This window comes from Stegostoma tigrinum, chromosome 43, assembly GCF_030684315.1.
Source record: "Stegostoma tigrinum isolate sSteTig4 chromosome 43, sSteTig4.hap1, whole genome shotgun sequence".
In the NCBI taxonomy this organism is placed as follows: Eukaryota; Metazoa; Chordata; class Chondrichthyes; order Orectolobiformes; family Stegostomatidae; genus Stegostoma; species Stegostoma tigrinum.
Window position 1 is genome coordinate 12,161,975 of NC_081396.1, and position 25,673 is coordinate 12,187,647.

Below are 25,673 nucleotides of genomic sequence, written 5' to 3' on the forward strand. Positions count from 1 at the left end.
AGGCGGCGCCGATGCAGTCCTCAATGTACCGGAGGAAGAGGTGGGGTTTGGGGCCTGTGTAGGTGCGGAAGAGGGACTGTTCCACGTAACCTACAAAGAGGCAGGCATAGCTGGGGCCCATGCGGGTGCCCATGGCCACCCCCTTAGTCTGTAGGAAGTGGGAGGAGTCAAAAGAGAAGTTGTTGAGGGTGAGGACGAGTTCGGCTAGGCAGAATCGAGCATGCGCACAACTCCCGAGATACCCCTGCAGAGCCACCGGCTGCTCACCCGAACCTCACCACCGAAACTGATCGAACTGCTGTCACCGGTTGAAATGTCACAAAAGTAACTTCTCATTCGTTTTCGAAGAGTTTGCAAACCGTTCGAATCTACTTCTCCAGTTCCATCCTTCATCCTGCGCGATCCCGTGGCTGACCGCACCCACCACGACTTTCCAATAGAACGTCTCAGTGAGGCTCTTGCATTGGGACTATCCCCGCACCCATTGACATCGCTGAACCACCTGGAAAGACGAGCGGGGCCGGAGGACTGAATTTATACGACTGGTCCTCCAACCAATCGGTGTGAAAGAGGGGCGGGGCTAAGCACCACTCTACCCCATCCTCAACAGGCTTTTGCAAAAATCACTTCTTTTCGTTTTCCTCCGCCTAAAGAAGACAGATTTAAAGGGCCAGGCAGGGGTTTTGCAAGTAAGAAGTTTCCAGTATTATTATCCAGAAACGGAAACATAATTTAAAAATAAGGAGCATGCCATTTAAGACTGAGACAAGGAGAATTTCTTTACCCAAAATTTCCTCGGAATTCTCTTTCGGAACGAGCTGTGGAAGCTCAGTCCTTGACTACAAGAAAAATTGATAGTGATCTCATTAGCAATAGCATAAAATGAACTGTTGCGCGGATGATGAGTAAAAGGCATTGAAGTGTTCAGTCAGCCTGATCACATTAAGCTTCAAAGTGTGGCAGAGATGGGCTGAATGGCCTATTGCTGTGTTTTTTTTCAAATCACAAAGTTTGATTTTGAACAGACGTGATTTCCTTTCAAATTCGCCAAAACGTACCTTCTCCAACGTAAAACCAAAAACACTTTTGCAACCCCTCAACCTCCACCCTGACTACCCACCACCAGCCCACGTAAATATAGAGAGTAAAAACTGAAAGAATTATGGATGCTGTAAATTCGGAACAAAAACAAAGTTGCTGGAAAAGCTCAGCAGGTCCGACAATGTCCGTGAAAGAAGATAAAAAACAAGTTACCGTTTCGGGTCCAGTGACTCTTCCGCAGAACTCTCTATATTGAGTTAATATAGAGAACTTCATATAAAAAGTAGTGGGTCTCTGAAGCTAGAATTATCTGCTGAGGAGGGAATTACTAGGGACATTGTTTTTGTCGTATGAATAATCTCACTGTTCGTGATTTTCTTACGATTTCTGTCCATGATAGGAACAGACCAGTGTGGATCTGCAAATTAGTGTGAATGGAGGCCTTTGTATGATTGAATTCAAATTTCATTTTGGGGGTGAGAAAGTGCAGTCCTACAGTAGTGTTCTGGAATTAAACAAAGGAAGTTACACAAGCATGAGGCCCAAGTAGATTGGGCAGAAAGGCTAAAAGGTCACGCAGATGAGCAGTGGCAGTTGTTTAAGAAGCTACTCAATTCTTGACAACCAAAATATCGCAGTGAGGAAGGAAGATGGCAAGGTGGGGTCAGGGGAGGGGCATGGGCAGATACATCCACACCTAAACAAGGAGGTCAGGACAATATAAAGTCAAAAACTAAGATACACCATATCGCAAAGGCCAGTGGCAGCAGCAGGATTAGGAAACTTTTAAGCATAACCAAAAGGGACACACAAAAAAGTTAAGGTAAAATATGAAAGGAAACCAGCACAAAATATCAAAAAAGTAGGAAAAACATCTATAGGTACATAAACGGGAAGAGTGCCGCGAAGGTGAATGTTGGTCCCTTGACAGATGAAACCAGAGAGTTAATAGTAGGAAACACAGAAATGGCAGAGATGCTAAATCAAAGCTCAATTTTCATGGTGGAGGATAATAGTACTGTTTCTAATGGAATGGGCACATCAGAAGCAACAGAAAGGATAGAACTTAGAATAATCAACATTGAAAGGGAAAAGGTACTCAGCAAACTGTTAGGTTCCCCTGGGCCTGATGGCATACATCCTAGGGTTTTAAGGAAGTGGCAGTAGAGATTGTGGATCCGTTGGTTACAATGTTCCAAAATCTCCTGGACACAGAACAGGTTCCAGCAGATTGGAAAAATGCTTATGTAGCATCCTTCTTCAAAAAGGGAGGGAGGCACAATGTGGGAAATTACAGACTAGTTAGTTTAACATCTGTTGTTGGCAAAGTGTCAGAATCAATTATCAAATAAGCAATATTAGGACATTTGAAAAGTCAAAATGCTATCCATCCGTCAGTATGGTTTTATGAAGGGAAAATCATGTTCAAGTAATTTGCTAAAGTTCTCTCAAGATGTAACAAGCAAAGTGGATAATGGGGATCCTGTAGGTGTAATGTTTGTGGACTTCTGGAAGGCATTTGATAAGGTGCTGCTCAAAAGGTTAATTCAGAAACTTGAATCATACCGGATTACAGGTAATTATTAGTTGGATAGGTCACTAGCTGATGGACAGAAGACAGAGTTGGGATAAATGTTGTTTTTTGAATGGCAAGTAGTAAGTAATGGGGTGCCACAAGGTTTAGTCCATGGACTCTCACTAGTTACAATCTCTATTAATGACTTCGATACAGGGATGGAAGGTTCTATAGCCAAACTTGCTGATGACACAAAAATAGGCAGGAAGGTAACTTGCAATAAGAAAATAAGAATGTTACAAATGGATATAGATAGGTTAGGAGAGGGCCAAAATATGGCAGATGGAGTTTAATGTGGACAGCTGTTATGTCATGCATTTTGGTCAGGAAAAAAAAAATCGGAAGGCGACCTGTAATCCAAATGGGGGGGGGGGGGAAGAGAGTTCCAGTGTAGAGGTATCCGAGCATCCTCATTCATAGAGGATAAAACAGTACAGCACAGTACAGGCCTTTTGGTCCACAATGTTGTGCCGTCCTATTATCCTACGAAGATCAACTTACTCTACATACCCTACATTTTACTATTCTCCACATCCCTATCCAAGAGTCATTTAGAAGTCTCTAAAGTATCTGACTCCACTATCACTGCTGGCAGTGCATTTGACACGCCCACCACTCTGTGTTAAGAACCTATCTCTGACAATTCCCCGACACCCTCCTCCAACCACCTTGAAATTATGCCACCTCGTATTAGTCATTTCCGCCCTGGGAGAAAGTCTCTGATTATCCACTCTATTTATGCCACTTGTCATCTTGTACACCTCTATCAAGTCACCTCTCATCCTTCTTTGTTCCAATGTAAACAGCCCTGGCTCCATAAACCTTTCCTCATGAGACCTGCCCTCCAGTCCAGGCAGCATCCTGGTATATCTCCTTTGCACCACTCTGAAGCATCTGCATCTTTCCTGTAATGAGGTGACCAGAACGGAATATAATATTCCAAGTGTGGTGTAACCAGAGTTTTATAGAGCTGCAGCATAACATCATGGCTCATACTCAATTCCCCCGCCGCTGAAAGCCAACACACTATACACCTTCTTTACAACCCTATTAACTTGGGTCAAAACTTTGAGGGATCTATGGACGTGGACCCCAAGATCCCTTTGTTTCTCCGCAGTGCCGAGAATCCTGCCATTAACCCTAAATTCTGCATTTAAATTTGACCTTCCGAAATTAGATTAGATTCCCTACAGTGTGGAAACAAGCCCTTCGACCCAACAAATTCACACTGCCCCTTGAAGCATCCCACCCAGACCCATTCCCCTATAACCCACACACCTCTGAACACTATGGGCAATTTAGCATGGCCAATCCACCTAACCTGCACATTTTTGGACTGTGGGAGAAAACCGGAGCACCTGGAGGAAACCCACGCAGACACAGGGAGAATGTGCAAACTCCACACAGTCACCAGAGGCTGGAATCGAACTCAGGCCCCTGTTGCTGGGAGGCTGCAGTGCTAACCACTGAGCCACCATGCCACCCCGGCAAATGAAGCATGCGTCACAGAAAACTAGCATGCAGGTACAGCAGATAATAAAGAAAGCGAATGGAATGTTGGCTTTTATAGTTAAAGGAATAGAATAAAAGCAAAGTAAGTATTGTTACAACTGCACAAGGCATTCGTGAGACAACACCAGTAGTTTAGTGCACACTTTTGGTCCCTTTGTGAAAGGATGTAGTAGCATTGGAGAGAGTTCAGAGGAGGTTCAATAGATTGGGGTCAAAGACCAAAGCTTTGTCGTGTGACGGGAGATTGAACAGTTTAGGCCAACACTCTCTCGAATTTAAAAGAATGAGGGGAAGTCAAACTGAGGTTTTTGAAATTATAAAAAAGGAATATATAAAATTGACATGGAGTGGATACTTCCTCTTGTGGGGCATTCCAGGACAAGGGGCCACAGTCTTACGATAAGGGTCACAAACTTAAAACAAATCTGAGGAGAAACTATTTCTCCCAAGGTGTTGTGAATCTATGGAATTTGCTACCCCAAAGTGCAGAAGATGCTGGGACAGTCAGTAAATTTAAGGAGGAGTCAGACAGATGTTTGATTGGTAATGGGTTGAAAGGTTATGGGGAGAAGGCAGGAAATATGGGATCAGGAGCTACAATCAAATGGCAAAGCAGACTTCAATGGGCCAAATGGCGTAATTCTGCTCTAATATCTTATGAACTTGTGAATCAGCTCCTTTAGGAGAATAGGGAGGTGTATATTAGGAGAACAGTGTGAGAATGGAGGCAGTGTACCAGAAAAAAAGCAGAATCTGTTCTTAAGTTACATAATAACAGTGGTGACTTTTTTAAAAATATCTGTCCTCAAGATATTGGAAGGAAAGGACAAAATTGCAGAACCCATTAATTAAATCTCAACCAAACATCTCATCAAGATCTAACAGAGTCATTTAATACAACGGGAACAAAATATCACTGGCCTTTGAAACTTAAAGGAAAAATATTTGTCTGTTCAGTCCTCTTCAAAAGAATTCAAATATCAGTCTAACAGGAAAAGCACCGGGACATATTCCACAGTCAACTCATTGGAAAATTATCACTTGGAAGGGGTCAGAGTTTTGACTCAGTGCACAGCCACATTAAAGATTACATTTCTGCATCCTGCATGGTGTACTGTTCGCCATTGGAGGTGGAAGCTCATTGACAAAGCACAACTCACACTTGAACAGCAGTTTTGAGAAGACAAGGGAGAGGGAAAGTGAAACAAACAAATAATTTAGATACTTTTGTAGAAGAGATATTAAAAAGTCTTAACACAATATGGGTTTAACACAAAGTTGATTTATTTGACTTTTATTCAGGATATCAACAAAGAAAACCAATGGACAGAGTTCAGTCCTGGAAGTAATTAAGAGAAAAACCCAACTCCCTAAATAATTTGTGAACTCTGTGTCTCAGACTTATAAGGTCCTGTGTAAATCTCTAACACCTAATGCAGATGAACAGCCTCTGCCCAGTCTGAAGTCACTGGTGTGCAGTGATGAGACCACTTAAAGTCTCCCCTTAGTGTGAACTTGCTGGTGTACCACAAGGCAACAGGACCAAAGTGAAGGGCTCTCTGTAGTGTGAATTCACCAGTATTTAGATAGGGTCAAATGATCTTCTGAAACTGGTCCCACAGTGACAGCACGTAAACTCATTGATGGGAAGTCAGTGCCCAGGAACTTTTAGAGCACCTCCCACAGTCTGAATATTTAAAAGGCTTGTCATCAGAAGGAACACGCTGATTACTCAAACCTGTGGAACTTCAAACATTTCCCACAATCTGTGTTTGAAAGGCCTCTTATCAGTGTGAACACATCAATGGGAGATCAGATTGCTGGATGTTTTAAAGCTTTACCTACAATCTAAGCATTCAAAGGTCTCTCCTTAGTGTGAACGTGTTGCTGGTTCATCATAGGAGATCATAGAACCCCTACAGTGTGGAAACAGGCCCTTTGGCCCAACACCGACCCTCAGGAGATCCCACCCAGACCCATCTCCTGTAACCCACCTAATGTACTCATCCCTGAGCGCTATGGGCAATTCAGCGTGGGCAATCCACCTAGCCTGCAAATCTTTGGACTCAGAGGAAACCAGAGCACCCAGAAGAAACCCATGCAGACATAGGGAGAACGTGCAAACTCCACACAGATTGTTGCCCGAGGGTGGTGTCGAAACCAGGACCTTGGTGCTGCGAGGCAGCAGTGAGCCACTGTTCATCAGTCCCCTTGGAATTTTGTAACACTTCCTACAGTGTGGGCATTGAAAAGGTCTCATCTCTGAACACATAAATAGGCCATTAAATAAAACTGAAATTTTACAGCACATTCCACAAGTTGGGTAGGTCTCTCCCAAGTATGAATTTGATAGTGTTTCACTTGATTTCCTCAAGAGTTTTGACTTCAGCAAAAAGACCAAAACACTACTGAACAGATGGCCACAAAATCACTATCCTGAAAATCTCAAAATAATTCCATTGATTTCAGCATATTACACAGTCTTTAAATATGGACATGCACACCCGATGCGACAATGGGCTTAGGTTTGCAGCCACAACATTCTAAAATACACACCTTTATTTTGCTCCATCGTTACAACAATCCCCATTTCTGCAACCTCCTAAGAAGCACACTCTTCTGAAAATGTCTGTAAAAAATCAATTCAGGATTCTGTGCATTCCTGATTTAAATTGTGACACTATCAATGGTCATTCTTTCAGTTGCATATTATACGAGCTCTGGAATTTCCTCCTCAAAGTACTCCTGCTCTCTACTCCAATTTCCTTCTTTAAGATATGCCTGCTTTTTCCTTCCATGTTCAAAATCCATTGATATTTAGGTTGTGAATAAATGAGTCATATCTGTGCGAGCTCGATTTAATGATGATAAAATGTGAGGCTGGATGAACACAGCAGGCCAAGCAGCATCTCAGGAGCACAAAAGCTGACGTTTCGGGCCTAGACCCTTCATCAGAGAGCTCGATTTAATGATTGGTTTTTGAATTCGTCCTGTAAACCTTCTGTTTCTAGCACTCTGTGAAGTTGATTGAAATCTATAAAGAGAGTGAGAGACAGAGCACTCAAAATCTCAAATGTAGGTTGGGAATTTGACCTTAATGAATCTGGTCTTTTGTGGGGCCAGGACGTGGGAAAAGTAACCATGAAAGCTGCAGGGTTTCATAAAAACAAACAACTATTTCATCGATGTCCTTCAGAGAAGAGAAACTGCCACTGCTTTGGACCCACTTAAGATTCTGCAAATTTTGAAATAATACTATGATTAACAGCTAGGTAATTTGAATGAATCAGGAAATGTAGCAGTCTGAGCATGAATCCTTGGAAAACTCCACTATTAACATTCCTGCAGCCTGAAAAACATTGATTATCCAGTAGCCTCTCTCTCCCATCTCTCAGTCAATTTCGTACTCAAGTTGCTGCTGTACTTTTAATCTACGATGTCTATCCTCACTCAAGTTTGTTGCATGACATTTTATCAATTGCATTTTTGAATAAAGTACATGGATGACAACACCTAAATGACAGAAACCTTTCTTTCAAGGAGATAAGAAATGGGGTTTATTCCCCCATTGTGACTGCATTTGTTTCCCAACAGCCAGATAATTGGCTGAATCCTTCCCCACACCAAACATGTATAGGGGCTCTCTTCAATGTGAACTGTGCTCTTTCTTTCCATGTTCAAAATCTATTTACATTCTGGTTGTGACAAATAAGAAACCTCCATCAGATTCTGAGGTGATAGATCAGTGATCCCTGACTGTAATTCCTCCTCCTCTAAACACCCTCTGAAACTGTTTCAAAACAGAACAAAAATAAAAGGGAGTGAGGGTACACCCACAAATACACAAAAGCAAGTTGCGAAATTCAGCTGAATAAACTTGCTAATTTGTTGGGCTGGAAAGCTGACAGAATGTCATAAAATAAACCAAACTGGACCACTAATGTCCACGGGGAAGGGAATCTGCTTCCGCAGTCTGAACATGCACAACACTCTGGCCTCTGCAGGGTGAATCAAAAAGACAGGAGTGAGAGAGGGAGAGGCAAAGGAGAGAGATGCTATGTATTTACAGTTCAACAAGAACTGTGACAGAATCTCCCAAACTTTACAATTTAGAAGGACTGGGATAGGAGATGTATGTGAACACTGTGACCTCCAAATTTTCCTGGCATCTAATACAAGATAAATAGAAATATTCTCCAAAAGATAAAAGAAACTATTTTCAGTTACAAACTCCACACTCTAGCCCACATTATTTCTCTGAGGTTATTGGCTTGCTCATCGATATAGCTGGTTTTGTCACCATGCTAGGTAACATCAGTGTGGTCTCTGATGACGTGATGTTGTTCTACTCTGCTTGGTATTTGATGATTACCTTAGGGGTTGAAAACCAGGTCTGAGGGAATTTCTGTGTGTCTCTGTGGTTGGCTTGAGCCAGAATGGTCACATTGTCCCATCCTGGTTTTCAAGCTGTAATGCAAATCAACAAACATGTGGAATTAGACCACATATACAAACCCACGCAGATCAGAACCGGAAAGGACACAACCCAGCTTAACAGACTGGATCATATAATTACCAAGCGGAGTCGAACAACATCGCTTCATCGGAGGCTGCACTGATGGTGTTACCTCGCATGGTGATGAAGTGTCTGTACGATAACTGGGAAGCCAGCTAACAACCTCATCCATATTTGGAGGTAAAAATCTTCGCAAGAACCTTAATCTTCCCTCTCTCCCTGCAACTGTCTGATGCTGAACCATACCATTTACAACATCATGCGTAATCTAAACTTTAAACAAGATGTTCATATCATCATCAAAAACCATCTATTTCCACATAGTGACATCATCCAACTCTACCCTCGTGTCAGCTCACCTATTTTGCAATTTTCTCCATTGAATTCTTATATTTAAACGATCATGCTGCACTCCCGGCTGGCCTCTCACATTTAAGCTCTTAGTAATTTTGAAGTGATCTGCAGTTCTGCTGCTTACAAATCGATCATAACTTCTGATGTTGAAACTCTGCTACAAAAAAAACAGCAAATAGTGGAAATAATCAGAAGGCAAGGTAATTACTATGTTTCAGGATATGCTGAATAAATTACAACTAATAAAATGGTGGAGAATTTGCTTTACTACAGAAGATCAGAAGAAGAGAAATTAGCTCCTGTGTAGGAAAAAACAGTTCCTGGCAATGAGATGATAAAGCTGGTATATCAGTAGCAAATTGCTGGGCAGGGGCAACAGTGGAAACTTCATTTGGGCAAAGTTTGCAGAAACAAGAACAAGAACAAAGTACAAAACATGGTTAAAGTACACATTAAGATTTTGGAGTAACAAGGTGTAGAGCTGGATAAACACAGCAGGCCAAGCAGCATCTTAGGAGCAGGAAAGCTGACGTTTCGGGCCTAGATCTTTCATCAGAAATGTCCTTTTATCTCTGATACAAGGTTTTGGAGTAGATTTATAGCTTGGTTGTGGTTGTTGAGGTTGGTTGGCTCACAGAGCTGGTTTCTTGTTTCGCAGACGTTTCATTACAATGCTAGGTAATGTCCTCAGTGCAGCCTCCGAATGAAGCGTTGGTGTGTTTTCCAACATTGTTTTTAAACTCTCGGGTCCGTTGAGCTGGACTGCCTCACTTCCGGTTTTCCTTCGTAATGGAATGTATATGGGGTCAAGTTCAATGTGTCTATTAACAGCATGCTTCGTGGAGTGTCAGGCATCTAGGAATTCACGTGCTGGTCTCTGCCTAGATTGTCTCAGGATCTTGGTGTTGTCCCAGTCAAAATGCTGGTTCTCCTCGTCCATGTGGATTGAGATGAGTGAGTATTGGTCATGTCTTTTTGTAGCCAGTTGGTGTTCATGTACTCGTTGTTAGACTCCTTCCTGTTTGTCCGATGTAGTGTTTCCAACAGGAGCTTCTAATATCCTTTCAGATCCTTGATAAAAAGCACAACATTTGAATTCTGCTTCCTGGGTAAAGATGGTAATGCACTTGCTCAATCTCTGTCAAGACAGCAACTGTTTCCCTGGCTTTCTCATAAGGTTTTTTAATAAATACTCAGGAGTACCTCCAGAACATTGTCCTGGACAAAAAGATTATGTCTTCTATAACCTCTGGGTTCAATTATGTTCTTATAGTGATAGGTCATGACTAGACAGTAGGACATCCAGTTTCCACTTGAAGCATTCTCCAGTCGGATACAACTCAGGTTAGACCTGAATCTCCCTTCACATTATCCCCAGTCCAGTGTCCCAGCCAGATACAGCACAGCTCAGGTACACACAGAATATCCCTCAACATTATCCCCATTATACTGTCCCAGAAAGTCAAGAGTACCTATCTACTTCTACCTTTACCAAATATGAAAATGGTGACAATGGCAGAGTTAACAATGTGGGTCTTGAGAAACTGAACTGTATAGCGATACATAAAGAGATGGTCAAAAGGCTGGCAAAAATCCAGATACAGAAGTCACCAGGCCCAGTGGGATGTATCCTAAATTGCTGAGAGAGTAAGGAAGCAAATTGTGATGCCAATGACAGAAATTTTCTGAGCATTCGATTAGGCCTCGGGAGCTAGAAGACTAAAAGTGACACTTTTGTTTAAAAAAAAGGCAAAGATAATTCAAAACTGCAGACCTGTCAGCTTGACATCAATCGTGGGAAAACTGATGAATGCCAGAATATAGTATAAAGTAAACATAAACTTAGAGATAAAGAAGTTAATTCTCAGCAATCAACAAGGCTTTGTCAAGAGCAGGTCAATTCTCAAATGTGACAGAATTCTTTGACAGGGTAACACAAGCAGCAGATGAAGATGGTTCTACAGATTTTGTTTATCTGGACTTTCAAAAAGTATTTTATATAGTGCCACAAGGCAGGTTGGTTAGCAAAAAAAATCAAAATGTTTGGGATTCATGGCTCCTTGGCTGTATGGATTGGAAGCTGGCTAAAGATAGGAAACAGATGGTAGTTATACATGGGCATTTCTCAGACAGGAGATGAGTTGCAAGTGCAGACCCCAAGGACAAGTGTTGGGACCCTTGTTTTTTTTCTGATTTGTAGAAATGATTTGGAAATCGAAGTTGATGGCAAAACCTCCAAATTTGTAGTTGATACTAAGAAAGGGAAAATAGTGAATTCTGAAGAGATGCTAAATGGCTTCAAAGGGTTATTGACAATTTGACCAAATGGGCAAATACCTGGCAGATGAAACTCAATCTACAGAACAGTGAGGTGATGCTTTTTGGTAGAAGCAACACACAGGGACAATGTACGCTTCAAAAGGTATAACTTTGAGGGGTGTACAATTATGTTCATAATTCTCTGAAGGTAACCAGATGAGTTGAAACAGTTAAGTCTTATGGGATCAGAGATAATGGGAACTGCAGATGCTGAAGAATCCGAGATAACAAAGGGTGGAGCTGGATGAACACAGCAGGCCAAGCAGTATCTTAGGAGCACAAAAGCTGACGTTTCGGGCCTAGACCATCTGATGAAGGGTCTAGGCCCGAAACATCTGCTTTTGTGCTCCTAAGATGCTGCTCGGCCTGCTGTGTTCATCCAGCTCCACCCTTTGTTATTTCAGATTCTCCAGCATCTGCAGTTCCCATTATCTCTGATCACAAGTCTTATGGGATCCTTGGGTTTAGAAATAGAGGTAGGTATAGAGTGTAAAAGCAAAGAAATGATGCCACATCTCTACAAATTGATCTGCTCTTTGTGTTCTTTATAAATGACTTGGATGAGCAAGTGGAAGGGTGGGTTAGTAAGCTTGCCGAAGTTTGGTGGAGTTGTGAACAGCTTGGAAGTCTGCTGTAAGTTGCAATACAACATCAACAGGATGCAGAGCTGGGCAAAGAAGGGGAAGATGGAATTCAGCCCAGAAAATTGTGAAGTGATTCATTTCGGAAGGTGGCATTTGAATACAGTACACAGGGTGAACGGCAAGATTCTTGGTAGTGTGGAAGAAGAGAGGGATCTTGGAGTCCACATCCATAGATTCCTCGAAGTTGCAACCCCAATTAGTAGGGTTGTTAAGGTGGTGTACAGTGTGTTGGCTTTCATTGGCAGGGGAATTGAGTTTAAGAGCTGAGAGGTTATGCTGCAGCTCTATAAAACTCTGGTTACACCACACTTGCAATATTATGTTCTGTTCTGGTCACCTCATTACAGGAAAGATGCAGAAGCTTCAGAGTGGGTGCAAAGGAGATATACCAGGATGCTGCCTGGACTGGAGGGCAGGTCTTATGAGGAAAGGTTTAGGGAGCCAGGGCTGTTTACATTGGAACAAAGAAGGATGGGAGGTGACTTGATAGAGGTGTACAAGATGACGAGTGGCATAAATAGAGCGGATAATCAGAGACTTTCTCCCAGGGCTGAAATGACTATTACGAGGGGGCATAATTTCAAGGTGGTTGGAGAAGGGTGTCGGGGAATTGTCAGAGATAGGTTCTTAACACAGAGTGGTGGGCGTGTCAAATGCGCTGCCAGCAGCGATAGCGGAGTCAGATACTTTAGAGACTTTTAAATGACCTCTTGGACAGGCACATGGAGGACAGTAAAACGTAGGGTATGCAGGATAGATTGATCTTTGTAGGATAATAAGTCAGCACAGCATCGTGGGCCGAAAGGCCTGTGCTGTGTTGTCCTGTTCTATGTTTTAAAAAGAAGGCATAAATTGCATATAAGCTATCAGGCTCCAGTAAATGCCTAGAGGACTATAAAAAGTGTAGGAGCACACTTGAGGGAAATTAGAAGAGCAAAAAAAGAGAGATGGATTTGGCAGATACAGTTAAAGATAATCCCAAGAGGTTCTACAGCAATATTTAGAGTAAGACAGTAGCTAGGGAGAGAATAGGTCCTCTTAAATGTCAGCATGATCGTCTACGTGTGGAGCCACAGGAGATGCGGGAGGTATTTAATGAATATTTGTCCTCTGTGTTTAATGAGGAGAGAATTGTGGACGCTAAGGAAATGATGGAAACAAGTGGGATGTTTTGGACCATGTACATATTACCAGAGAGGAAGTTTTTGCAGCCTTAAAGTGCATTGAGCTGGACAAATCCCCTGGACCTGGTAAAGAATGTCCCCTGATGTTGTGGGAGGCGAGGGAAGAAATTGCAGAGGACCTTGAAGAGACTTCTGCTTCATCTTTAAACACCCTGCAGTCTTTCAGAACTACTTCAGTAACTAATGTTGTTCCACTGTTTAAGAATGGTGGCAGGGACACACCAAGGAACTATAGGCCAGTGAGCCTGACAGTGGTAGGCAGGTTATTGGAGAGGATACTGAGGAATAAGATCAACCAATATTTGGATAGTCAAGGTCTGATTAAAGATAGCCAGCATGGATTTATGTGCAGGAAGTCATGTCTGACAAATCCTTTGAGAGTTTTTTGAAGACAACCAAGAGGATAAATAAGAGTAGGGCAATGGATATTGTCTATATGGATTTTAGTAAGACCTTTGACAGGGCATTACACAGCAAGCTAGTCATGAAGGTCAGGTCGTATGGGATCCAAGGAAAGCTAGCTAATTGGATTTCAAATTGGCTCAATGGCCAATGTGACAAAATCAAAGGCAGAGCAGTGGGAGTGGTGTATATGAATTTTAGGAAGGCATTTGAGAAGGTTCCATATGGTAGGCTCATTCAGAAAGTAAGGAGGCATGAATTCAGGAAAATTTGGCTGTCTGGACACAGAATTCATTGTCTAATAGAAGACAGAGAGTGGTAGTAGATGGAAAGTAAAGTATTCAGCCTGTTGCAACTACTCCCTAAACAACATCCACATTTATGTTGTGCATTTCCCTGAAAACATCTGTTTCCAATTTCTCCACAGTTCTTGCCTAATAGCACCTCATTCCCCCTCCCCGAATTAAATACTTTCCCATATGGCTTGCTCCTATCCTTCTTCATAACTATAGTAAAGGTCAGGAAGTTGTGATCACTATCACCAAAATGCTCTCCCACCGACAGTTCTGACACCTGGCCTGGTTCGTTGCCAAGCACCAGATCCAATATGGCCTCCCCTCTAGTCAGCCTATCAACACACTGAAATCCTTCTTGGATACACCAGACACAATCTGCTCCATCCAAAGTATTTGCACTTAGGACGTTCCCGTCAATATTACAGGAGTTGAGATCACCCATGACAACAGCCCTATTATTCTGCACCTGTCCAACACCTCCGTGTCTCTGCTGCGGAGGGTGTGTGTGTGTGTGTGTGTGTGTGTGTTCCATACAAAACAACTGCCGCTTTCTTGTTTCTGACATCCACCCATACTGACTCAGTGGACAGACCCTCCTCCACAACCCCTCTTTCTGCGGGGATGGTATCACAGCTGATTAGCAATGCCACTCACCCACCTCTTTTACCTCCCTCCCTATTTCTTTTGAAACATCTATACCCCAGATCATCCAACAACCATTCCTGCCCCTATGTTATCCAAGTCTCCATATGGCCACAATATCATAGTTCCAAGTACTGATTCATGCTGGAAGCTCGTAAGCCTTATTCCTGACGCTTCTTGCAGTGAAGTAGGCACATCTCAACCCGTCGCACTGACTGCCACTTTGCCCTATCAGCTGTTTATCCTTCCTCACAGATTCTCTGCTTGCTCTATCTGTCCGTACACCAGCTACCCCATCCTCTGATCTGTGACTCTGGTTCCCACCATCACCATCCACCCCACCCCCCACCAAACTAGTTTAGACCATCCCGAAGAGCTCTAGCAAACCTCCTGCCTAGGATTTGGTGCCTCCCCCACAGCCAGTTCAGGTGCAACCTGTCGTTCTTGTACAGGTCCCAGCTTCTTCAGAACGTATCCCAATGATCCACAATCCTGAAGCCTTCCCTCCTACACCAGCTCTATAGCTACATTTCAGCTGCAGTCACTCTCTGTTTCTGACCTCACTAGCCCGCGGTACTGGTCCTAATCTTGAGATTACTACTCCGCTCGTCCTGCCTTGAGCTTCCATGCTAACTCCCTATATTCACTTTTCAGGTCCTCTTCCTGTTTTTTAGCTATGTCATTGATAGCGACGTGTACAATGACTTCTGGCTGCTCTCCCTCCCCCTTAACAATCCTGACGGTTCAATCCGAGACATCCCTGACCTTGGCACCCGGGAGTTAACATACCATCCAGGACTCTCACATGGTACCACAGAATCTCTTCTTGCCTTCTGAGCTACAGAGCCAGGCTCAATGCCAGAGACCTGGACGCTATGGCTTTTCGCTGGTAGTCTCTGCCTACCACCTCTCCCCGCCCCCACCCCTCAAACCCCACCCAACCACCAACAGTATCCAAAGAGGTATACTTATTATTGAGGGGAAACTGGCACAGGGAGCTCTGCACTATTTGCCTATTCCTTTTCCTCCTTCTGACAGTCACCTTTGTCCAGTAATGTGGGTGTGACCACCTTCCTATAATTCCTATCTGTCACCCTCTCAGCCTCCTGAATGATCTAGAGTTCTTCTTCTTCTTGATCACAGCATCAATATCCCTTGTCAGTCAGGGATCCCTAAATCTGCCAGCTTTTCCCATTACCTTAATAGGATGGTACTGTCCCTGGATTCTTGATATCACACTTTTAAAAGCTTCCCATTTGCCTGTCATTCCTTTTCTTCACCCAATCGACCTCTGCTAGATCTTACCTAATGGCCCCAAAATTTACCCTTCTCCAATTCAGCACCTTAACCCGTGGTCCTGTCCTATCTTTATCCGTAACTATGTTAAAATTAAGATAGTTAAGGTCACTGGAGCCAAAGTGCTTTCTGACCAACACTTCAGTCACTTGTCCAATATTGTTTCTTCAGAGGAGGTCCAGCGTTGCACCCTCCTGAGGAGGACCATCTACATATTGATTTAGGAAACTTGCTTGGACATATTTGGACAAATTCTACCCTGTCCAGGCCTTTTAAACTCTGGGTGACCCAGTCAATACAGGGAAAATCAAAATCTCCAACCATTCACCTTTGTTATTCCTAAAACGTATCTGCAATCTCTCTGCATATCTGCTCCTCAATTACCTACTGGCTATCTGGGGGTCTACAACACAGTCCCAACAGAATGACCATCCCCTTCTTGTTTCTAAGTTCTAACCAAATGGCCACATTTCATAACCCTTAACAATAGTGCTTAAAGAAGATAGTCTTATGTCCTCCCTTATCAAAAGGGCAACTCCCCTTCCTGGTTTTCTTGCACTTCCGTCACACCTTTAGCTTCTGTATACTGTAACATTAAGCGGCCAGTTCTGCCTTTCTTTCAGCCATGTTTGTGTTATGGCTATAATATCCCAGTCTCGAGAGGCAATCCATGCTCTGAGCTCATTTGCCTTACTAATCAGGCCTTGTGCACTGAAGTAATGCACTTCAAACCGGAAGTATTTACCCCATCCCTTTGTGCACATCGGTACAAATGACATAGGTAGACAATGACCTCTGGTTATTCATCCTCCCCCTTCAGACTATTCTGCAACTGCGCAGAGACATCTTTGACCCTGGCATCCAGGAGGCAACACACCATCTTGGTGTCTCTTCTGCAGCCACAGAACTTCCAGACTGTCCCCCTCAGAACAGAGTCTCCTATCAGTATTGCTCTGCCCGACAGCACCCTTTCCCTAAGCCTCAGTGCCACTAACCTAACTGCTGCTGCTAGCTCCAAAAATCATCTTCCCCTACAGTATCCAAAACAACATACCCGTATTGAAGGAAATGGCCCACAGGGGAACCCTGCACTATTTGCCTCTCCCCCACAACCACTTACCTCTTCCAGCTACCTGCAGCCAGTACATTTGGAGTGACCATTTCACTATAGCTCTTACCAATGATGTTCCCTGCACCCCAGGTGATCCTGAGTCCAACCAGCTCCAGCTCCCATTCGCTAACTTCTATCACATCACACCTCAGCCCCTGCACTCTAACGAAAACAAACATACAATCTAAGATAACAAGCTATAAAGCTGGATGAACACACCTGGCTAGGCAGCATCTTTGTCCAACTTCTCCTAATAGGTAATCCACTTTAATCTAGGCCATATCCTGGGAAATCTCTTCTGCACCCATTCCAAAGCCTTCACATGCTTCCCACAGTGTGGCAACCAGAACTATGCACACTACTTAAAAGTCTTCCACATGACTTGTCAACTTTTGTACTGTGTCCTTACTGAAGATGGCAAGCAAGCATGCTAATAGCTTCCTTTATCACTTTATTGTCTTGTTTGCCACATTTGAGGGAGCTATGGATTTGGACCCCAAGATTCCTTTTTATATCAATACTCTTAAGGGTCTGGCCATTTACAGTATACATTCCTCTTGTATTTGATCTCACAAAATGCATCACCTTGCATTTGTCTGGATTAAACTCCATTGTCCATTCCACCTGATCAAAATCCTACATATTCAATGATATCCTTACTCACAATCCACAACTCTATCGATTTCCATGTCATCTGCCAATTTCCTAATCAGACTACTATTTCCATCCAGAAATAGTAGGAACTGCAGATGCTGGAGAATCTGAGATAACAAGGTGTTGAGCTGGATGAACACAGCAGGCCAAGCAGCATCAGAGGAGCACTTCTGAAGAAGGGTCTAGTACCAAAACGTCAGCCTTCCTGCTCCTCTGATGCTGCTTGGCCTGCTGTGTTTATCCAGCTCTACACTTTGTTATCCACCATTTCCATCCAAATCGTTTATATGTATTACAAACAACTGTGGCTGGACATGTGGCTCAGGGATCGATGTTGGCAACGCAAAGGTTTACAATTTTCATAGCTGATTCACAGCTGGAGACCAAGTATAGTGAGTCAAAGTTCACAGGTCACAGACCAAGATGACTGGTAGAGCAAAGTGTGCAGACAACACAAAATCTGCAGAAGGATATAAATAAGTTGAGTGAGTGGGTAAGGGTCTGGCAGTTGAAGTATAACATTGGTAAATGTGAAGTCACCCATTTTGTCAGAATAACAGCAAAATAGGCTATTATTTAACTGGTTAAAAATTGCAGCATGCTGCTGTGAAGAGGGACCTGAATATTCTTGCACATGAATCATAAAAATGTAGTCTGCAGGTGCAGTTGGAAATTAAGAAGTCAAATGGAATATTGTCCTTCATTACTGGAGGAATATAGCGAGGTTATGCTGAAGCTATATGGGGTGCTGGTGAGGCCACACCTACAGTGCTGTGTACAGTTTTGGTCCCCTTACTTGATGAAGGATATATTGTCACTGGAGGCGGTACAGTGGAGGTTAACTAGGTTGATTCTGGAGTTGAAAGGATTGGCTTACAAGGAGAGATTGAGTAGACTGAAACAATGCATATTGGTATTTAGAAAAATAAGCTGGGGGACCTTATAGAAACGTATAAATTATGAAGGAAATAGATAAGCTAGAAGCAGGGAGGTTGTTTCTACTGGCTAATGAAATTAGAACTAGGGGCATAGCCTCAAACTACGGAGAAGCAGATGTAGGACTGAGCTGAGGTTCTTCACCCAAAGGGTTGTGAATCTATGGAATTCCCTACCCAGTGAAGCAGTTGAGGCTACCTCACTGGATGCATTTAAAGGTAAAGACAGATACATTTTTGCAGTAAGGGAATTATGGGTTCTGTTGAGTGAGTGGAGGAAGTGGAACCAAAGTCCACGGAAAGATCAGCTGAGATCTTATTGAATGGCTGAGCACATTCAAATGGGCCAGATGGCCCAGTCCTGCCCCTATTTCTTATATGTTTTTGTGTAACAGAAGTCCCAGCAGTGATCCTTGTGAAATACCACTACTCCCTGAACTCCAGTCAGAAAAGCACCCCTCCACAACAAACCTTGTCTTTGACAGCCAAGCCAATTTTGTATCCAACTTGTCAACTTACCATGTATTGCATGCGATTTGATCTTCTGGATCTGTCTACCATGTCAAATGCTTCAGTAAAGTCAATGTTGACAACATTCACTGCTTTTTCCTCAATCACCTTCATCAATTCTTCAAAATCTCAATCAAATTTGAGACACAATACTTCGCCTGAACAAAGCCACGCTAACTATTGCTAATAAATCCATTCATATTCAAGTGCAAATAAATTGTGTCCCCAGGAGTCTTCTCCAATAATTTCCCAACCACCAGGTCACCAGGTTCTCATTTCTCTGTTGCCCTTCTTGAACAAAGAACAACACTGGCAGAAATTTTAGCCACAAGAGAAGTCCCAAAAGACTGGAGAATAGCCAATCTCCTCCCTTACATTCTTCAGTATCTTGGGTCGGATCCTAATGTTTTTAAAGACACCCAACACCATCCCCTTAAATTTGACATGCTTACAGTATCAATAAATCCTTTTCAAAATCCATATAATTTTCATTGCTCATTTCTAATGTAAAATATTCATTAAGGATGTCACCCACTTCCTCTGACTCCGCACAAAATTACCTCATTTATCCTCGAGTGGACCTATCTTTGCCCCTAGATACCCTCTTACTCCAAATACACGTATAAAATTGTTTGTGATTCTCCTTAATACCAAGTATAGTGAGTCAAAGTTCACAGACCAAGATTACTGGTAGAGCAAAGTGTGCAGAGCATAATTGAAGGGCATTTCATGGTCCATTCCAGCCCTCCAAATTCCTTTCTAAAGTTCTTTTCTGCTTGCTTTTTACCTCTGAAAAGCCTCATTTCACTTTTGTTTCCAGGGATGCACAGTGGCTCAGTGGTTAGCACTGCTGCCTCATAGTGCCAGGGACCCAGGTTTGATTCCAGCCTCAGGCAACTGCGTGGAGTTTGCATATTCTCCCCGTATCTGTGCGAGTTTCTTCCGGGTACTCCGGTTTCCTCCTACAGTCCAAAGATGTGCAATGCAAGTTAGGTGGATTTGCCATGCAAAATTATCCGTACCATTCAGGGATGTGTAGCTTAGGTGGGTTATAGGGCAAAAAAAAGGGTCACCAGACCCAAAACACGTTAACTCTGCCAGATGCTGCCAGACCTGCTGGGCTTTTCCGGCAACTTTGATTTTCTTCCCGAGTTACAGCATCTGCAATTCCTTCCATTTTTTTGTGGGTTACAGGGGAATGGGTCTGGGTAGGATGCTCTAAGGGTCAGTGTGTACTTCTTGGGCCAAAGGGCCTGTTTCCACACTGCAGGGATTCTAAGATCTAATGTCACTTTTGCTTTGCTTTTCTTTTCAACTAAACTTACAACGTCTCTCATCTTCCAATGCTCGTGAATCTTGTCATCCTTATCTTTCATCACAGGAACATTCAGTTCACAAAATCTCGTCAGTTGGTTTTAAGTCTGCCACATGAGATAACTGAAACAGCTACCCAATCCAATTTTTATACTGCCTGCCTAAAACTGTGGCAATTAGCTTTTTCCCAATTTAGCATTTCCAGCCAAGTAACAGTCCTTTTCCATAAACTATCTTAACAATCTATGATCACGAAATCGCAAAATGCCTCCTCAAAACCCAAAGAACTGCGGATGCTGTCAATCAAGAACAAAAATAGAAGTTGCTGGAAAAGGTCAGCCGGTCTGGCAGCATCTGTCAAGAAAAATCAGAGTTCACATTTCGGGTCTGGTGCCTCTTCCTCAGAACTGTTGGTAACAGGAAAAATGTCCATTTAAACATATAAGATGGAGGGTAAGGAGTAAACGATAAGTGGGGATAGAACTCAGAGAGAGAAGAACAGTTGGATAAACAAAGGAGTGGATAACGAACTGGCGAGGAGGGCAAATAGCTGTTAATGGGGACTGTTAGTAACTAACAATAGATGGCATGTAATGGCAGACTGTGATAACAAGGCCTTGTGTGGGGGTGGGGTAAGAGGGCTAGGATATGGGACAGTTTAGGCCCTAAAATTATTGAGCACGATATTGAGTCTGGAGGGCTGCAGGGTCCCCAAGTGGAAATGAGCTGTCATTCTTCCAGCTTGCACTGAGCTTCACTGGAACACTGCAGGAAGCCGGAGATAAGAGATGTTGACGAGGGAACAAGGCGGTGTGTTAAAGTGAAAGGTATCTGGAAGGTCAAGGTCATTTTTTGCAGGGAGAACAATGTTCTGCAAAACAGCCACATCGTTCTCCCTGCAAAAAAGACCCTGACCTTCCAGATGTGCTTTGTTTCTCCAACGTAGAGGAGACCACATAGCAAGCAGCGAATGCAGTAGACTCGACAGCAGGAAGTGCAGCTGAAGTACTGCTTCACCTGGAAGGTATGTTCGGGCCCTTGGATATGGGGGAGGGAGGTGGTAAACGGGCAGGTGTTACACCTCCAACCTTGCAGGGGAAGGGCACTGTGGGTGGGTGGTGTTGCCAGTGAAGGAAGAGTGGACCAGGGAGTCCCAAGGGAATGGTCCCTGTGTAAGACAGGCAGGGTAGGATAGCGGAATACATGTCTGGTGGTGACTTCTCACTGGAGATGGCGGAAATGGCATCTGATGATCTTTACGATGTGGATGCTGGAGGGATGGCAGATAAGTATAGGGGAACCCTAACACTTTTGCAGGAGGGAAGACAGAGGGTGAGGATGAGAGTGCTGGAGGTGGGTTGGACCCAGTTGAGGGCACTGCCGATTATGGTGCTGGGGAATTTTTGGTTGAGGAAGAAGGTAGACATTTCTGAAGTTGACTTGTCAAATTTGGCCTCATCTGAACTAGTGACGGAGGAACTGAGACAATGGAATGAGGTCTGTACAGAAAGTAGGGTGTGCGGGTATATAGTCCAGGTATCTGTGGGAGTTCGGTGGGTTTATAATGGATTTGTGGCCAGTCTATCCCCAGAAATGGAGACAGAGATGTCAAGGAAGGGAAGGAAGGAGTCAGATTGACCAGGTAAAAGTGAGGGCATGGTGGAAATTGGAAGTAAAATTGATTAACTTTTCCAATTCTGGACGAGTGAGGGAAGCGACACTGATTAGATCATCAATATATCAGAGAAAGCGTTGTGGGTGGAGGCTGGAATAAGACTGAAACAAGGAATATTCCACATACTCCTCGGCAACACAGGCATAATTGAGGTCGTGTGGGTAGCCACGGCATCCCCTCTGACCTGAAGAAAATGAGCCGAGTTAAAAAAGAAGTTGTTGAGGGTGAGGGTGAGGATAACATTGGCCAATTGCAAGAGGGTGGCGGCAGGTGAGGACGGTTCAGGTCTTTGCTCAAGGAAGAAGTGGACAGCCCTCAGACCATCCTGGTGAGGGAAGAACATGCTAAGGGATTGCACGTCCATGGTAAAGAGGCAGTGGCCGGATCCTTCAAACTGGCATAAAGCTTCAAAAGAATCAAAGATATGTGGGCAGGGCATCAACCAGGGTAGAAACAACTGAGTTTAGGTAGGAGGAGATGAGTTCTGTGGGGCAGTAATAGGCTGAAACAATGGGTTTTTGTGGATCTTTGGAAATAAGATAAAAGCGAGTCGTATAGGCATAGGGAACTATTAGCTTGGAGGAACTGGGGGAGGAGATCACTGGATGAAATTAGGTCAGTTACCAAAATTGATACAATGGCCTGATGTGCCACTGTGGGTTCTGCCTCTGTAATGTGAAGGTCAGTACACCAGACAACAACAGCACCACGCGTAATTGGCAGACTTAATAACAAAGTCAGGGCTGGATCTAAGTGCAGTAAGTTCGAAGGGAGATAGGTTGGATTGGGTGAGGGAGACAGAGAAATCGAGACAACTAATCTCCCTTCAGAAAAAAAATCGCAGTCTCTGTGCTTAGATCCAAGCTTCACTACATTATTAATATTGTAAAGGCTGAGCACCAGCTCTCATACTGCCATCTAGCTGCCCCTGGACCATGACCCCACTGTGGTAGAACAGGCCACTGTATTAATGACAGTAACTGGCCTCATTTCATCTGGTGATCTCCGCTCCACTGTCTCCAAGCTAACAGTGTGCCAGCCCTGCACAGTTCGCTTCTACCTCCTTCCAAAAATCCACAATCAGGTCTGCCCGGCAGACCCGTGATTTCAGCCTGCTCCTGCCCCACAAAACTCATCTCCTCTGGTCCGGTCCCTACCCACAAACAACCGTGATTCCTCTGATGACAGTTTCAAAGTTTGTAGTTTGCAGGTACCAGTCACCTCGTCTTTACCATGGACGTGCAATCCCCTCACACATCCGTCCCTCACCAGGATGGTCTCAAGGCTCTCTGCCTCCTCCTGCAGCAAAGGCCTGAACTGTCCCCACCCACTGCCACCTTCATCTACTTGGCCAAGCTTATCCTCACCCTCAACAACTTCTCTTTTAACTCCTGTCATTTTCTTCAGGTCAGCAGGGTGGCCATGGGTGCCTGCATGCACCACAGTTATGCCTGTCTCTTCTTGGGGTATGTTGAATATTCTTGTTCCTTTTCTGCTCCACCAATAACTCTTTCTCGAATATAATCGATAATATCATCAGCGCTGCTTCCCTGTCTCTTCTGGAACAGGAAACTTCATCAATTGTGCATCCAGTTTCCACCATGCCTACATTTTTAACTGGTCTATCGCTGACTTTTCCCTTCTCTTCCTTGACATCTGCTTCCATTTCCGGGGATAGAGCGGCCACTAATGTCCACCATGACCCACCAAGCACCCACAGCTACGTGGACTATACATCCTCACCCGACTTTCTGTAAAGGTTCCCTTCCATTCTCTCAGTACCTCTGTCACTAGTCACACATGTTCAGATGAGGCCAACTTTGAAAAGGCAGCCTCCGAAATACTCACTTGTTTCCTCAACTGAGGATTCCCCAGCAACATTGTCAACAGGAACTTAAATGGGTCCAGCCCATCTCCTGCACTTCCACCCTCACTCGGTGTCTTCCTGCCCGCAACAGTCATAGGATTTCCCTTGACCTTATCAGCCATTCCACCAGCATCCGCATCCAGATCCAGAAAATCAGACACCATTTCCACCACCTCCAGCAAAATGTCACATTCCCCTCCCCTGTCTGACTTCCACAGGGACCATTCCCTCCAGGACACCCTGGTCCACTTTTCCTTCACTCCCAACATCCCCACACACCATTCTTTACATGCAACCAAATGTGTAACATCTGCCCATTTACCTCCTCCCTCCCTAGTGTCCAAGGACCCATACGTACCTTCCAAGTGAAGCAGCACTTCACCTGCCCTTCCCAGAATATAGTCTACTGCATTCCCTGCTAACAATGTGGTCTCCTCTAAATTGGGGAAACAGCATGCAGACAGGGTGGCCGCTTCACAGAACATCATCAATGTTCTGCCCACTATACCCTGATCTTCCAGTCACCTCCCACTTTAACTGATCACCCTGTTCCCTGGCTAACATCTGTCTCAGGTTTGCTGCATTTTCCATGGACCCTGAGTTCAATAATTTTAGAGTCTAAACTCTCCCATGTCCTAGCCCCATAAACCAGGCCTTGTTATCACATTGTGCGTAAGGGCAGATCTATCTGTGGTAGTCACTAACAGTCCCCATTAACAACTATTCACCCTCTGAGCCAGATCATTATCTATTCATTTGTCTATGGAACTGCTTGTCTCTCGTTGGGCTTTATCCCCACCTGTTATTTACTCCTTATCCTTATTTGCATCTAAAACGGAAATTTTCCTAGTTAGAGAATCTGAGATAACAAGGTGTACAGCTGGATGAACACAGCAGGCCAAGCAGCATCACAGGAGGAGGACATTTCTGAAGGAAGGTCTAGGCCCAAAATGTCAGCCTTTCTGCTCCTCTGATGCTGCTTGGATTGCTATGTTCATCCAGCTCTACACCTTGTTATTTCAGATTCTCCAGCATCTGCAGTTCCTATTATCTCTGAAACAATTTTAAATCCACCGCAAAGCCTCTTCTAAGGATGCCTACCTCGAAGAAGTTACCCACCCCATTTCTGAAGAAGGGTCTAGGCCCGAAATGTCAGCCTTCCTGCTCCTCTGATGCTGCTTGGCCTGCTGTGTTCATCCGGATCTACACCTTGTTATCTCATTTTCCTTGTTATCATCAGTTCTGAGGAAGGGTCACCGAGGCCGAAGTGTTAACTCTGATTTTTCTTCACAGAAGCTGCCAGACGTGCTGAGCTTTCTCAGCAACTTCTTGTTCCCAAAACGCATCCCCCACTGAAAACTAATTATCTCGACGCACCCCTCATTCACTCCAATGATTTAGAGAACTAGGCCCGCCCCTCTTTCACTCCCATTAGTTGGAGAATTAGCCGCATTCGAACAGTCCTGCAGCCAGATTCCTGTTCTATTGGTTCTGATCTGCTGTCAATCAACTGCGTTCTGCCGTGAAGTCGCGCTGGCCGGCGGTTGGACTGCGACAGTGGGCCGCATTCTGTTCTAACCCGGTGAGGGCGCCCCAGAGAAACAGGGAGAGAACGGTGAATGGGTTGCCTGGATACAGAAACACGAGAGGAGGAGACAGTGAATACTGACTGAAACTTACCTTTATGGTATGTCAATCGGCGACAACGCCTCAGATTCTTCGATCACATAACCCAGGTTAATAGCCGCCATCCTCACCGGAGCCTGTCGTCAGCACGGCGCATGTGCAACCCATTGTTCGATTGTTTTTCTCCTGTCACTGATTC

General features: G+C 44.0%; 1 long non-coding RNA gene and 1 pseudogene across 2 annotated transcripts; both read right to left on the minus strand.

The window, feature by feature from the left end:
• The window catches only part of LOC125449039 (zinc finger protein 271-like), a 50,749-nt pseudogene that overhangs the window by 21,049 nt on the left and 4,027 nt on the right, over positions 1–25,673 (minus strand).
• On the minus strand, positions 5,392–25,673 carry LOC132206775 (uncharacterized). Of its 2 annotated transcripts, XR_009443142.1 has the most exons (3): positions 25,529–25,673; positions 19,780–19,954; positions 5,392–10,070 (listed from the first exon to the last, which is right to left on the minus strand). It is a non-coding gene; the product is annotated as an uncharacterized LOC132206775 (long non-coding RNA). The 2 variants fall into 2 exon arrangements; XR_009443143.1 differs by lacking the exon at positions 19,780–19,954.